The sequence below is a fragment of the Camelus bactrianus genome, chromosome 5 (genome assembly GCF_048773025.1).
Source record: "Camelus bactrianus isolate YW-2024 breed Bactrian camel chromosome 5, ASM4877302v1, whole genome shotgun sequence".
NCBI lineage: Eukaryota > Metazoa > Chordata > Mammalia > Artiodactyla > Camelidae > Camelus > Camelus bactrianus.
Genome location: NC_133543.1, coordinates 16,675,969 through 16,692,125, shown reverse-complemented (window position 1 = coordinate 16,692,125; position 16,157 = coordinate 16,675,969). Strand labels below are relative to the sequence as shown.

The following is a 16,157-nucleotide window of genomic DNA, read 5'->3' as shown; positions in this document are numbered from 1 at the left end:
TGCCTCACGGTGTGTCTCCGGAATGTTGTTTCATCATCACCCATCCATTTTCAAAAGGCGCTTTGCTCTAGCCCCAAAGACGTCACCTTTTCTAGATCCCACCAGGAGCCCCACCCCCATGTCACCTCTACTCCTCACACCAAGTTCCTCCCTTTTCTGCCTCAGACGGAGGCGCCCACGCACGGCCCCCAACCATCACCGCAGCCTGCCCGGCGGGCCTGGCCCAAGCCTCGCTTCTCCCGCCCCCTCCCCACTCACACACCCTAGCAACACGGGGCTCGGCACCCAGAGCCCCCACCCAGTTCAGCGCCCCGGGTGTAAGGACGGAGGGAAGCCAACTCACACTATGAGTGCTTTCCGCGAAGCAGTCTTTAATCTCACAGAAACTTTCAGCGTCACATTCCACGCGAGCGCAGGGACCGGACGCGGCAAGACGGCGGGACCCTTGGGACCCTTGACAGGAGCCCTGCGACAAGCGGGGTCAACCCTCGGGGCTCCCCCACACGTACTCCAAGGGGAAGCGGGAGGGTTCGGAAGCCGCGGGATCCGTGGAAGCGCACGAGTAGAAAAGGTGTTCTGGCTGCGTCTTGAGGTCCCCGGGCCGACACGGCGCCAGCAGGGCTCAAGAAGGGCCAAGAGCCACCACAGAGCTGCGCTTCCGGCTCCAGCGAACGCGCCGGCTAGGGACTGGGAGCGAGCGGCCGGAAGCCACGGTACGGGAAGCCGAAAGGCACAATCCGCGAACCACGGCCGCGCGGGCCTACGGGGCGCGATAACCCGGAAGTGAGAGGCTGCTCCTTCAGGTGCGAGACCTCCACCCTGCCGGAGGGCGTCCCGGCCGGCCGGCATTCACCTGGGCTTTCCTGGTCCTCCTCAGCTCTACACGCCCTGCCTTTTCGCGCCCTGCTCACCGAGCCATTCCCGAGGGGCCCCCTTTCCTTAAAGAACCTTTGCCCTACGGGTCCGCTTCAGGGCCAACTGACGTCCTCCCCGGAGCCCAAAGTCCCTGGGGCAGCGGCTCCTGGCGCCCGCGCAGCCAGGCCGGCGCCTGCGCGGGACGTTACCATAGAGAAGCAGCCGCCTCTCTGGTCTCGGCTTACACTCTCTATGATCCGGCCGGGTTGCTGGCGGTAAGGGGAAAAAGGGGGACCGCACTGCGCAGGCGCTCTGGGCGTCTTCTTTTTAATCCCCGCACCGAGCGCTTAACCTCATTGGGGTGGAGGAGAAGGCGGTGGCTACCCGCTCTGCAGCGGCCCGGCAGCCTGTACTCTGGCTGTAAGTGCCCGGCTAGGGCGAGTGTGGTTAGACCCCTGTCCCGAAGCTCCCGCCCCTCCCTAGGGTGAGGGCGCCGAGTCTGGATGGGCGCGAGGCCCGGCGCTGTCAGGGTCTCCTGGATGCGCTCTGGGGGAGGGGTTGGCCCTGAGGAGGGAGCCGGCCGAGGAGCGGGGCGGAGGTTGTCTGCGGCGGCTGGGACGCGGGCACCAGGCCGCTTACGGAGGGAGCGGCGGCCGGGCTACGCGCGGCTTTGTGTGCCCGACCCCGCCCGGCAGCGGGGAGCAGCCCGCGGGCCCGGGGTCGCGAGGGAGGGGCGAGGGAGGGAACCCCGGCAGCGGGTCCGGGCGCGCGCGGGGAGGAGAAAGGGCTGGAGTCGGGCGCGGGGGGCGGCGGCCGGACAAAAGCGAGGGCGGCGGGGCCCGGGCCGGCCTGGGGGCTCCTCGGGCGCGGGGGCCGGGGGCCGCGGGCCGCGCGGAGAGAAGCCGTGGGCAGCCTCCTCAACTTGCCTTTGTTGTTCTCCGTGTAGGAGGGACGCCGAGACGGGGAGGAGTGTGCGGTCCGGCACATTAGACTGCTTGGTACAATGGAGCTCCGCGTTCTCCTTCCATTTTCCGAGCCGCTCGGATGAGTGTGGGGTTTTCCAGAGGCTAACTTATTACATAATGCTTTAAAAATACTTGTTTATTTCCACAGTTAGAAATACTAGGTGGAGCCTTAAGGCGTGTTTCGTTGCACCTGGTGAGTTTCTCCGTCGGGATTTCGTACATTGAATAATGACCGTTCGTGGAACCGTGAACATGATACTTTGGTTGTAGAGGTGGCGGTGAGAGCTTCAGACTCGTCCTTTGGGAGGCGGTGGTGCAGAAGAGTCAGAAGCGAGAAAACAGTTGCGAGCTGCCGTATGCCTGTTGGGAGCCAGAGTCCGGGCCAATTATGGCTTTAGAAATTGTTGCTTTTACTATTACTGTGACGTTTACTGTGCTTTTGGTTTGAGGGATCCTGGGCAGTGGGCTCCTTTTTCTCATCAAGGGAGTGGAGAATAGTAACATTGATGCAGAGACCGTATAGATAAGAAAAATGACACCACAGTGCCCCAGACTTACTGAATACTACTTTATCTTCTCCATTTGCTAAGAACATTTAAATTTGGGTGAGCTATTTGCTTACTCATCTTTGTAAAATTGTGTCATTTCACCTTTTTTTAGCAACTGTTAACTTAAATCTGTTTCTGTAATTCATAGTTTATCAGCTAATGTGTAGCAGTTTTAGATTTTTGAAGTTTTATATTTATTAAGGAGTTTTCAGCCATAGCTTTGTATTCTTCCAGCTGAAGTTAACCGAAGTGAGAAATCCTTTGAAGAGACTGTTGGTGGTGGAGGTGTGAAATATTGTATCTCCATGTTACAATCTAAGTGGTAAGTAAGAAAAAGGCCTTTGCACTTTACATTAGTGTTAAAACTGAAAACCTGGATCTCTTTGTGTGGCAGGATTTTGGCCACAGACTCAACTTTACGTGAAAGAGTTGGGCATTTTTTTTATGCTAACAGGAAGCAAAAATCTGAGGCTTCGTGTTTTAAGCTTCAGTAACTACTGTGATAGAATCTCTTAAGTGTAGTTCAGATGATGGGAACTTGCTTTTTATAGAGCAACATTTCAGATCCTTAAAATAGTTTGACAGAGATGTTGAGAAATGAATGGCTAGAAGACTGTTAAGTTTATCATTCACATGTGTTATATATTTTGTTAATTAGTTTTGGATTTAGATTTTTTTCCTTCAGTCTTTTGTTAATTTTCTTTTTTTAGGTGGCTCAGTCTCACAGTTTCTAAGTTGGGTGAGAGAGTTTTTCAGACCTGAGACTCCATTTGTTCTTGACAATGTTCCACTTAGAAAGTTGTAGTTTTTTAGATTATTAATACGTTTATTTCATAGTACTAGTAAATATTGTAAGCATTTAAAGGATGATAAACATTAGGCTCAGAGATGAATTATTGAAACTGCCAGTTTTGGTAACTGCAAGTCTGGTTGTCAAATAGTGAAGAGTAGACTGTAGCAGAAAATAACAAGTGTTTAAAAACAGAATCATTGGTGCTGCAGTATTTGGTTTGTAAAATACAATTTAAGAAAGTAAACTAACCTTTCTTTACCCAGTGCAAGCAAGTCAGCCTACATAAGGAGTGTGTGTTTGACTAACTGACCTAAAGGCCTCTTCTTTTTAGCGCAGAATTTCCTGATTGTTTCCTGATTGTCTTCATCACCCCAGGGCTTTCCTGCCTCTTTTGTGCTCAGAACCCTACTGCCATCCTCAGTGTTTTTCCTCCCCAGATTCTTGTGGCAGCCCCCTCCTCTCCCTTCAAGGATCCCTAAAGATGTAGCTCAGCTACACTCAGAAGGCAGCATTTCTTCCATAACACCTTTGTTGACTTCCCCCTTGTTTCTTGCCTGGAAGTCTCGTCTGTGGTGATTTCTCTGTACCCGTTACCTTCCTCCTTTGAAGATTCACCTGGTGATTTACTCTTGTCTACATCCTTGAGGCTCTGGGAGTTTGTAAGAACACTGTGGTATCTTCTGCTTACTATTGGACTTGAGGATTTTCAAACTTTGTTGTGCATTGTGACTCTGCCATTTACTAGCCCTGTGTGGCTTTGGGCTATGGGCCTGTTTGGTCTCCGTATTTTAATGATTTTGTCTATAAAAGGAGGATGAAGGGAGGGTGGTGTTAATGGTTGTGTAAGGGTTGAGTGAGATAGTGTGTGTAAGGTGCTGAGAATATTGGCTGGTATAAGCTAAGTGGATGTGTGGTGTTCCCATCGTGTTCATGGTGGGAGTTCATATTAATAAGTGTGATGGTAAGAACGGTAATCAAGCCATGGGAATCACTTGGGGGAACTTCTTAAGGTACAAATGGCTGGGCCTTACTTACTTGCAACTGCTCTGAGATTTTGATTCGTTAAGTCTGTGTGGAGCCTGGGCAGCCACAGTTTTCACACTCTCCAGATAATTCTTAAAAACTCAGTTTGCGAATACCACACTCTGTATTTTATCAGTGATTATATTCGGTTTTACACATTAAAGAAATGATCCAGTAGTAGATGAATGGATTGTCCTAAAAGACTCGAACAGTGCAGTTAAAGGGAAAGGCCTGGCTGCAGACCCAGGCCCCTTGGGAGGCGCACTCACTCATTACCAGTTTGGAGTTATTGCCTAAACACTGTACACTTTTTCATAGCTACGTATATAGAATTGTCTTCATGATACTAACAGCCAGATTTAAGGGGGAAAAACCCTGGATTTTCAAAGGACTGTTACATTCATAATCTTATTTGTTCCCTTCCAGTCCATTATCCTATCAGTTTACAAATGAGAAACCCAGACCTGCAAGTTAAGTCCCAGTATGTCACAGGAATGGGACCAGAACTGACTGGGAAGAGAGCTGGGCCTTCTGTTTCTCAGCCTCATGTTCTTTTCATGTAAACTGTCTCTGAGCTGCATAATTTTGTCGCCGTACTGAAATTGTGGTTTGTGATGTCTTCTCATCTGTTTGCCATGTGAATAGCTGACCAACCAGGTTTCCTCCTATCTTTTGGTGTGTTTATACTTGCTTATTAAAAAATGTAAATATAAGGCTTAATAGTTAACATATCTGTTAAGATTTATAATTTTTTTTTAAAATTTATCTTTTTGTGAAAAAGATCTAGGACTGGCCTGTGGCCATCTTGTACCATGACACATTTGGGTGAGTTTATCTTCATTCAGAGTGGCAGAGTTCAGTGAATCCACTTTCCACCTCTGTGTAACTGTGGTCCACTTAACTTTGTAGACGAAATCAGTTAAATTTATTCATGGTTCTGTTAACAGTGAGTAATACAGGAAAGTGAGGGGCCAGGGGGAAGACCATATCAAGGCACCCCAGCACAAGATTGTTTCTTAGTGTATCTCCCATTAAAGATGTCTGTACATTCTTGCTTTTTATAAGTTTAGGTCTTCAATGTTTTATGAATAGATTCCGTGTAGTGATGTAGTACACATCATTTTCACTTTTACTGGCTTTGTCATTTGAGTTGATAGAGCAGATTTTGGTTAACTAGGATCCTTGATGTGCAGCTACCTTTTTTTTTTTTTTAAATATATTACATATACTCTAATGGTGACTATCTTTTTGCATGTAGTTTGCAGCTTTTCTATTGTTTCCTTAGGATATGTGCTAAGAAGTGAGATTATTGGGTGACTTTTGATACATACTGCCTGATTGCTGACCAAAAAGTTGTACCAGTTAATTTTCCCATCAATCTAAGGGTGTTTGACAAAAATTTACCAACTTCTGGTAATATAATTTAAGTACATATTTTTGTTACCATGAGAGGCAAAGAATGGTGCTTTATTTTTGTTTTTATTTATTTTGTAATTATTTTTAAAAAGAGTAAGTGGTAATGACAGGCTTTTATTTGAACCACCTGTGTGCGGTTTGTAACATACAGGGGATCTCTCTACGATGGTTTCTGCTCCCTCCAGAACAGAGCTGCTGCATTTCTCAACGGGCGTGGAGGAAGGTGCAGCCTTTGCTTTGTGGGGTCGGTTTGTCATCATTGGAATGTAATCTTACAATATCTTTGTGCCCTCCTTCAAGTGTTCTTTAAACAGTTGTGCTCAAGGGCCCTGCCTGAGGTATTTACTAATCAGAATGTCTGGTGGTGGTGTTGGGGCATCTACATCTTTCATGGATTTCCCAAGTGATTCTGGGACCACGGAAGTTTGAGAGCTGCCGCAGGACCACCTCAGGCTGACTTTCTGCCCAGTGTCTTCCCCCAGCATGTCTCTCCCGTGGGTGGAGCGGGACTCTGTTCTGAACGTGCTAACAGAGGCCTGTTGTGCAGAGTGAGCCGTGCAGCAGCGCCTTCCTAATGGAGACTAGCTGTTCATTCTGCCAACAATGGGCCACTCTTTCTAAGAGGAGCTGAACTGCATAAAAACAGTCCTTCTCTGAAGTCTCCCCATTGTGCTTGTGGCTGTGTTTTATTTAAGTTCTGATAAGTCAGAGTTCTCCAGACCACAGCCATGTCCTGCTCAGCCTGTGCTTGGCTGGAGGGTGACAGTAGGCGTCCTAGACTGAACACCCACATCTGCCAGGCCCTAGGCTGGGTGTGATAGTGAACTTTTGCAGGATCTTACGGCAGCATTTAAAGGCAGGTGCTATTCTCCTTTTATACTGAGAGGAAGCAGGGGCTTCCCTCTTCCCACAGAGAAGTGCAATAATTTGTCCACGTCGTGCAGCTGCAGAGTAGCAGAGGGTGGCTCTCAGATTCCTCAGCTTCCTTTCCATTTATCTCTGTTTTTTGCAGCAAGGTTATTCTTCCTGCATGAAAGGTCAGTGGGCACCCGGCAGCATCTGGAGATGCCTCTTGGTCAGTCAGGAAGGAGGTGGAGATGCAAGCTTCCTGCTTGGGTCTCTGAGAGGGTCAGATCAGGTGCCCTGCAGTCCCTTTTAGATTTGAGGCCTTTATTCGAAATCTGCCCTTGGACAATCCAGATTACTGAAGACCTTATATAAACTTTTTTCTTCTGATTTTTTATTGTGTTAAAATACATGTAATCTACAACATGCCATTAAAACGACTTTTAAGAATATAGTTTAGTGGCATTAATGGCCTTCACATTGTGCATCAGCACAAAACAACTGCTTCCACATTTTTTCCATCACCTCAAACAGAAGCTCCACTACGGAGTAAATCCCCATCCCCCCTCTTCCTCAGCCACTGGTAACTGCTAATTTCCTTTCTCTGTGAAATTGCCTATTCCGGATGTTTCATATAAGTGGAGTTAATAATATATTTATCCTTTTGTGACTGGTTTATTTCACTGAGCATGTTTTCAAGGCTCATTTATGTTCTAGCTGGTGTCAGAATTTATTCCTTTTTAATTGCTGAGCAATATTCCATTGTATGGATGTACTACATTTGTATTTATGCCTTCATCTGTTGATGGAGCTTGGGTTGTTTCCACTTTTTGACTCTTGTGACTAATGCTGTAATGTATGTTGGTTCACAGATTTCTGAGTCTCTGTTTTGAGTTCTTTTGGGTATATACCTAGGAGTAGAATTACTGGATCATGTGGTAATTCTATGTTTAGCTTTTTGAGGAACTGCCAAACTTTTCCACAGTGGCTGTACCTTTTTACACTCCCAACAGCAATGCACAGGAGTTTCGATTTCTCCATATCCTTGCCAACACCTATTATTTTCCTATTTTTAAAATTATAGCCATCTTAGTAGGTATGAATTAGTAACTCATTGTAGTTTTGATTTGCATTTCCCTAATGACTAAGGTTTTGAGCATCTTTGCATGTGCTTATTGGCCATTTGTGAATCTTTGGAGAAATATCTATGCAAATCTTTTGTCCAGTGTTGAATTGAATTGTGTGTCTTTTTGTTATTGAGTTTTAAGAGTTCTTACATATTCTGGATATATGTGATTTGCAGGTATTTTCTCTCATTCGTTTTGTAGATTGTCTTCACTTAATTGAGTATCCTTTTGTGCAGAGAAGTTTTTAATTTTGATCAAGTCCAGTTAATTTGTTTTGCTGCTCATGCTTTTGGTGTCATTTTTAAGAATCCATTGCCAAATCCAAGGTTGTGAAGATTTACTCCTGTGTTTTCTCCTCAGAGTTTTATTTAGATTGTTGACCCATTTTGAATTAATTTTTGTTAATAATTTGAGATGGGGCTCTAACATCATTGTTTTGCACGTGGATATCCAGTTGTCCCAGCACCATTTGTTGAAGACGGATAAAAACTTTAATTATTTGTTTTCCGTATCACTCATTGGCATTTATATCTTTCTTTGGGTTTTTGACTTCACTGCCTACCATCCTCAACTTCTGCACCCCCCAGACCCACCGTCTCGTCTTCCTTGAAGCTGTATACCTGGATGCTTTGTGTGTCTGACAGCTTTGCTGCTTGACACAGAGGTCATACTTAGTAAATGTGACTTCCCTTTCTTTCTTTGCATTTTGTATGGTTACTTTCAAGTGTCTTGTGCTCAGAAATAGATTGTAAGGGCCTTCAGGGTAGACGGTATATTAGATTTGCTTCTCGATTTCCACCCTTCTCTTGTGCCCCCGGCACGCTAGGGCCTAGTCTAGTGCTGTGCAGGCAATGTGCTTAACTTCTATTGGCTGAATTGTAAAGCTAAACATAGATCTTTGTGAATACATTTGTGTAATTGTGCAAAATTATTCTTAAAAGATTAATGATCAGTATATCATAAAGTTCTTTAAGATTTTAAATTCACGTCCTTTTACATCATTTTTCCAAATGTGGGGATTGATAATAGTATTGGGTCTTTCTGGCGCCTTAGGAATTGTTTTGTTTGTGACGTAAGCTTTATGGATAAGCCTCACTTAGGTTGCAGCTCACGGGGCTCCTTTCATGGTGATCAAAATATTTTAAGTTGTTATTTAAGATCATGATGAGTTTTCACCTGGGAATTGTATGCATTTTAGGTGCGAATTTTGTGTACCCAGACCCTGCCTTTTCATTTTTGACAAATGTTAGTTTTAAAAATTATTTTAAGGGGAAGGTGGGGGTATAGCTTGGCAGTAGAGTGCATGGTTGGTGTGCACAAGGTCCTGGGTTCAATCCCCAGTGTCTTTGTTAAGTGGAAAAATAGTAATAAAAAATAAAATGTAAAAAAAATTTTACAAATTATTACGTTTATACAATAAGTGTATATTATTTTTCTAACAAGAAAATTAAATATCATTAGAAAATTCTTCTTTTGCCTAGAAATCCCAAAAGTTAACTAGTGAAGTATTTGATCTCTCTGGGTCCTTGTTATCAGATTTCCCTCCATCCCTCTCTCTAGTGTTCAGTAGGGTCTTATGTTACTTGTCCTGAGTAATCAGATCTCCCTTGGGAGTCTGTTCTGTAATCTACTGTCCAGATGTCAGTGAAGGGAAGGTTCAGCTTAAAAGTTGGCCTTTGGTATTTTGTTTTCTAGCAGATTATGACTCCAAAGTAGGTATTTCTTAGCATCTTGTTATAGTAACACTTTAATTTTGAAATACTGGTTATTCGTCCATTGCTTATTTCAGTAGATCCTTATTAGTAACAGTGAAAACAAAGGAATTATTTTTTAATTATCTAGTTCTAAACAACGTAACATCAGAGAGGCCAGAGCAAATCCAACATTTAAGGTGCTTTCAAGATAACTGCCAGCCAACAAAGTGATTCAGCAAGAGCTTGAACTCCCTCAGGAGTAGTGGCTCATGCCAGGGAGGGAGAGATGCTGTTTTCTTTGCTGCCTCTGGCCCTATTTAGGGGAATTTGGGCCTGTTATGTATCTGAATCTGTACCTTTATCTAAAACATTTGATTTAAGAAGCATTTTTATCATTCATGAGACATTCCCAACATGGGATCCCCTTCTGAGGATGGTGGCCCCTTAAAAAGAAGTGGTCTGGATGCCACATTGTTGTCTGTGGAGTGGATTTGGGCAAATGGTGGGTATGTTGGCCTGCTGCTGAGCGAACATGCCATTGGTAGTGATTGAGGTGCCGTGTAGATTGCCTTTGGCCTGTCACTGCATTTGTAAAGTGAGCATGATGGAAAGCTTTTCATTCTCTCATTCATTTCAGAATTGGGAGTAGATTTCTGAAATTGCCAAGGAGACATTTGTTTAGACAAAGTGACGATATTGTGTAGTATTGTAGTGAATTGTGTAGTAGTAATTTTAGGAATCATGAATGAATGACTGAGCAAGGGAAGATTAGGAACATCTTGTAGTGATTTGATTGCTAGATGTCTTTTGGGGTGGGATGAGTGGCTGGAGGGGGTACAGGGAGTGTACACATGGGCGTTAATGAGAAATGGACCAGAGAGAATAGGCAGAGAACCTTTAATGAAAACCACTGCCGTTAAAATAAGAGTTATTTTAGGGTGTATATGGGTAATTAGTAGAAAATGCACTATGTACTTTTTTTTTTTTAACAATTTTTTATTGATTTATAATCATTTTACAATGTTGTGTCAAATTCCAGTGTTCAGCACAATTTTTCAGTCGTTCATGGACATATACACACTCATTGTCACATTTTTTTCTCTGTGAGTTATCATAACATTTTGTGTATATTTCCCTGTGCTATACAGTGTAATCTTGTTTATCTATTCTACAATTTTGAAATCCCAGTCTTTCCCTTCCCACCCTCCACCCCTCTGCACTATGTACTTTGATCGGACTCTTCAGCAAACCTTACAGTTGTGCCTAAGAACAGAGGGAGTCTCTTAGCCCTGTTCCCAAAGAACTATGCCCCTAAGGAAGGCGGGCCAGGAGGGAGATGGTTATGATCCTAGGGTAAGTGTGCTGCTGTGGGAGACTGAAGAGGGGAGGGCTGTGTCCCTTCCTGTTCTGATCTGAAGGGTGTGAGGCCCTGAACTGGGTACACACTCCCCTTCTTGTGCACTCTGGGGCCTGTTTGTTGCCTTGCCTTTACAAGAGGGGTGTTTTGGTGGAGACTTAGCTTGTGACCACAGGACCAGGGGCCTGACTCTTGACCGAATTAACCCCGTGGTCTGATTTGTGTGAAGTGGCCACAGATGAGGGCCAAGAAAGCACTCTTGCTGAGAGAGGGTTGAAACTAACATCTTGTAGGCACCCCAGGCCTTAATAAAATTAGGGCTTTTCTGTTTTCAGATCTTTACTTGAATCATCAACTTATCAGTGATTCAATTTTGGAATTTTGTGGGGAGGGGTTAGTCACTGTGTGTTTGGGAAATTGCTATGGAGATTGCTTCTGGATAGTGATGGTAATCCTCAAATTACATGATTTTTATTGTAGTCACATGCATTATTGGCTGTAATTTAAAAAAAAAATACCTAGAGGGTAATCTTGTGAACCTTTTTACTATAAGCAAGTTTAAATCTGCTGTAGTTGTAAGTGAAGGTTCCTTTCATCTTGTTTAAGCTACCCAGAAAGAACTAGAACTGCAGGTTAAATGCATTAAATTTTTGTTATAAGGTATTTATTTTTTGAACAGATAATACGTATACATGACTTTAAAATTTAGGTTTCCTCCTGCCCTGCCATCCAGCCAGTACCCTTCCCTGGAGACAGCAGTGTTATTAGTTGTACATGTGAAAACACGCATGTCTATATCAGTATCTGTCTGTCTTCCCCCTACTCTCCTTTTTTGTACAGATGGTAGACTGTTGAATTTTGCTTTTTTGCCTTCTTAATGTATCTTGGAAATCAGTCTCTGTCAGTACATTAAAGGCTTCCTCATTTTTTTTTTTAAATGATGACTGGCTGAGCAGTGCTATTACGTGGCATTCCATGACTTCCCCAGGCCTCTCGAGGAACACTTCATTCTTTCTAATCTTTCCCATTTATAAAACCATGCTACAAAGACTAATGCTACAATAATTTATTTTGTATGTGTACAAATAAATAAATAACTATAAGTTGATATTATCCATTCTTAGAGGATTTAGCAAAACCTGGCCTGTGATAAGAGGATCCTATAGCTAATGCACTTAAAAATGTAAATTTGTAGAAGTATATGACTCTGTCTTGTCATACACTTATTTTTGAACTAAAACATGGCTATAGTTTAATGAATGAAGATGAATTGAGCTCTTGTCTTCTCGTTAACTTGTTTTTCTGTTTTTGGCTTTGCAAGAATTTGATGGCTGAAGGGGGTTTAGAATTACTCTTTGTTTCCCTGGTGGTAGTACCAACGCTGCTTTCTAGAGATGAGTATACTATAAATGGACAATTCTTTGAGTAACTGGCTTTTTCAACTTTTTTCAATTCTTTGATGTTGCCTATGGTTTCAGGATTACAGTTGTATTTGAATTTACAGGTAACTTTCTGCTGTTTATTGAATACAGTATGCTTATGCTGCTAGAAAGAATATTAACATTTTTTAAAACGTTTTAAAATTTATATTTCCTTTGAATAGATACTGTGTACATGGTTTAAAAAGTATACAAGAATAGAGAGTGAAATGTGTCTTCCTCTATTCTCTTTATCTTTCCTCCACACCCCATTTCCAGAGGCGACTGCTGTGTCTTGTTCTTAAGTGGTCTTCCAGATAATCTGGAAGGCTTGCAGCGTTTTTCTGTTGGCACCACTGCTATTTTTGACATGTATTTCTAAAAATTATATAAATAGTACATTTTCATTGCGGAAAATAGAATGTTACTGTTTTGGTTTATTTCTCCCCATATTTTTTCTATGCATGAAGAATATGTGACTATTTTTTATTTTATAAACAAAAAGGACATTTTGAATACTGTTTTCTAGTTTGCTTTTTTTCACTAAGCTGATGGTAGATTTTTTTTTCCAGGCCAGTAAGAATATATTTTTACTTTGGCTTTCAGTGACTGCATGGTATGTGGCTTGGATGTACTGTAATTTCTTTCCTAATTCCCTGTTCTTGAACATTTATTTTCATTAAAAATTTTTTCACAAACAGCTACAGTGAACAACTTTATACATTCTAGTGTACTTGACAGATGATTTCCTTAGATGAATTCTTAGATTTGGACCTGTTGGGTCAAAGTGTATATTTAAGAGTTCTTGATAGATGTTTCCAACTTGTCCTAGGTAGTTATGAACTTTATTCTCATCAGCAGTATTAAAATGTGTATTTGATTATATTCACTTACATTCTTAAATGTAGGATTAGAGTGAGTGTTAGGGTTTTTTGGTACTGTAAAGAAAACCACGGTAGTGATGAATAGGAACAGTCAATGTTGGGCACACATTGAGGCAGTCACGGCTCACTTTGCTTGCTTTGAGCATCTGTATGTACAGTTCAGTATGTACTAACATAGCCCCGGCGTGGATCTCTTCTTGTGCTTTTCTTTTGGAGTTTTTACCAGAATCTATAAAACATGAATATAAAAACATCATTTTAGTAACAGCAGTGTTCTGTTATTGTTGATCTGAGAAACATAGCGGCTTTTCCCTAGCTATTGGGTGTACACTTCGTAAAGTACAGATTTAAAGTCTGTATGCTTTACGTGTGATTGAATGGGTGTGGGTAGGAAGCAGTGTGTAACGTTGTGTTTTCAGAGTCTTTGTCATTGCTCAGCTGATGCTATGAAGTATTTTCCTCTGCCAGCCCACTGTGTGGCACTGAGAGGACTTGTAGCCAGTCCTAATAAGATCTGATTTGTCAATGAGTAAATGATCCCTAAAGCCCTCATTTTGGTTTTCTTCCTTCAGCAAGCACTGGACTCCTTATCTTTGAGGGCTCTGTGACTATAGGTTTCCTAGTTCCTCAGCATTTGTATGAGTCTTGCTAGAGCAAGGAAGGGAAGCGAGGGACGTGACAGTAAGCAGAGTGTGCGTTTTCACGCCAGTGCACACCTCAGACGGCTTCCCCTCTGGTGCCCTGACATTTGTTTCACTGTTGTGCTCTTGCCTTTTTCTCCATCTGCTTAAGAGTCACCAGACAAGTAGCTCACCAGACAGGAAGGCACCTTGATACACTGTGTTGGAATAGATGGTCCGTGTGTCTTTCCACCCCCATGGATCTGGAGCTCACTGAGGGTGCTGTCTGGCAGATGGGCTGGCACACTGGGTGTTCAGTGAACTTAGGAAGTACAACCAAGGGCCTGTCCACCTCCTGTGCATCTTTTCACTTGTTTCTTCTCATTGGAATAATTATAGAGTCACAAGTGTTGCAAAAATAGTATGGAGTTTCTGTTCACCCTTTACCTATTTTCCCCCATGTTACATATCACTCTTTTTTCTGTCTCATTTCTTATATTTGGTCATGCCTTTGGCATCTGTGGGAAATACCGAAGCTCTGAACTAAAGATTGCTGTTCTCATTTGACTTGTGGGCATGTGCACGGTTCTCCTTCTCCATTTGTTCTCCACTTACGGAGGCTTGCTGCTCCTCCCCATTCAGGCTCTTCCTTTCTCAACTGTGTGGCTATGTCCTTCCTTTGTAGGTCTTTTTCCTAAATTATATGTACACAGGGCTAAAGTACTCAGAGGCCTTTGTGTATTCTTGGCTATGACATGGTGGAAATAGCCCCACATTTGGAGTTAGAACCCCAGGTTCAAATAATGATTCTGTTTCGTTCTTGCCATGTGACCCTGAAAGTTACTTTGCTTCTGAATCCATCGAACAGGCAAGACAGTAACAGTCTTCCAGAGGCTTTGTGGGGAAATGAAGAAGGCAGCGTTTGTGTGATTGCTTAGTGAGCTGGAAATGCTGTTTCAGATGTGAAGTACCTGTGCTTACTTTAAATTGCTGAAATGAAACCCCAACTGTAAACTCCACTGCTTTACTTTGTTATAGCTTGACTTCTCTATTCAGGAACAGAAAAACTCTCCCAGCTTTTATATCCCAAGGCTTTTTACACCTTCTGTCTTCACATTGAATAACCGGTACTTAATAGGGTTTTCTTTTTTTCCAACTGGGTGTAACCCAGCTCCCTTGGGAAATTTGGGATGGCTATGTCAGCTGTCAGGCTATCAAATGACGTATCAGATGTTCTCTTCTCTTGTTCACCTAAATTTGGAGATTTCATGTTTCAGAAACCTGTTCTCATGTGGGCATATATGCTCTTTTCTGCTTATCTTTTTAGTAGGTTTCACTCTTAGAAACCAACACTTAATATGATGCTAGAAACTGATATTAGTATTTTTCAAGGGGAGACCTGATTTTTATGTGTGTGTATATATATATGTATAATTATGTATGTGGAATAAGTAGTCAGTATAAAAAGTGGGAGATAATATGAAAACTTTAAGATTTAGGTAATTGATAGTTTTTTTCTTAAGTGTGGTCTAAATGTGTGGTCTAGATGCAGATAGAGTCTTAAATCATTAGGGGACAGACATCTATAGAACATCATCGAAAAAATGAAAGCACACCCCACAGAATGAGAGAAGATATTTACAAGTCATATATCCAATAAAGGACTTTTATTCAGAATAAGAAAAACTCTTAAAATAAAAATTAAAAAGACAATCCAATTAAAAAAATAAGCAAAGAGTTTGATTCGACATTTCTTCAAAGGAGTTGTCCGAATAGCCAACAAGTCGTTGCAAAGAAACTCAACAGCATCCTTATTCCTTAAATGCACAGCAAAACCTCCTTGAGATGCCACTGCATACCGTCTTGGATGGTTACAATAGAAAAGATTATCATCATTAAGATTACTGCTACTTACTGTCCAAGTATTGGGAATGTAAAATGGGGTAGCCACTTTGGAAAATACATTGGCAGTACTTTGGAAAGTTAAACATAGAGTTACCATGTCCTGTATTCTAGTCAACACTTCTACTTGTATATCAAAAAAAAGTGGAAAATCTGTTCATACAGAACTTGTTCAGGAATGTTCATAGCATTATGTGTAATAGCCAGAAGGTAGAAACAGCCCAAATACCCATCAGCAAAATGGGTACCGTGAACAAAATGTGGTATAGCTAACTGTACAATGGAGTATTATTCAGCCATAAAAAGGTATAAAATACCGATACATGGTATAAGATGGATAAACTTTGAAAATAGTATGCTAAGTGAAAGAAGCCAGGCATGAAAGACCACATATTTATGACTCCGTTTATATGAAAAGTCCAGAGTAGACAAATCTGTTCATGGTTTTCATTGTTTTAGGAAGGGAGTTGGAAAGTTACTGCTAAAGGGTATGGAGTACTGGGGGGAGGGTATAGCTCAGGGGGAGAGCGTGTGCTCAGCATGCACAATAAGGTCCTGGGGTCAATCCCCAGTACCTCCAGTAAATAAATAAACCTAACTACCCCCCCTGCAAAAAAAAAAACCCACATCATAATGCACAAAATAAAAAAATAAAGTGAACCTATAAAAGTACGAGATTTCATTTTGGGGTGATAGAATTGTTCCAGGA

The 16,157-nt window shown here is 42.4% G+C and overlaps 1 protein-coding gene across 23 annotated transcripts in view; it reads left to right on the top strand.

The window, feature by feature from the left end:
• The first annotated feature begins 1,148 nt into the window (after window positions 1-1,148).
• The window catches only part of CLASP1 (cytoplasmic linker associated protein 1), a 192,166-nt gene continuing 177,157 nt past the window's right edge, over window positions 1,149-16,157 (top strand). For 21 of the 23 annotated variants that reach the window (XM_074363495.1, XM_074363489.1, XM_074363493.1 and 18 more), the window contains exons 1-2: window positions 1,874-2,013; window positions 2,603-2,690. The gene's annotated coding sequence lies outside the window, so the exon portion shown is untranslated. Of the gene's footprint in view, window positions 1,276-1,873; window positions 2,014-2,602; window positions 2,691-16,157 lie in introns of those variants that run through there. The other 2 variants (XM_074363474.1, XM_074363475.1) reach the window with 2 other exon arrangements.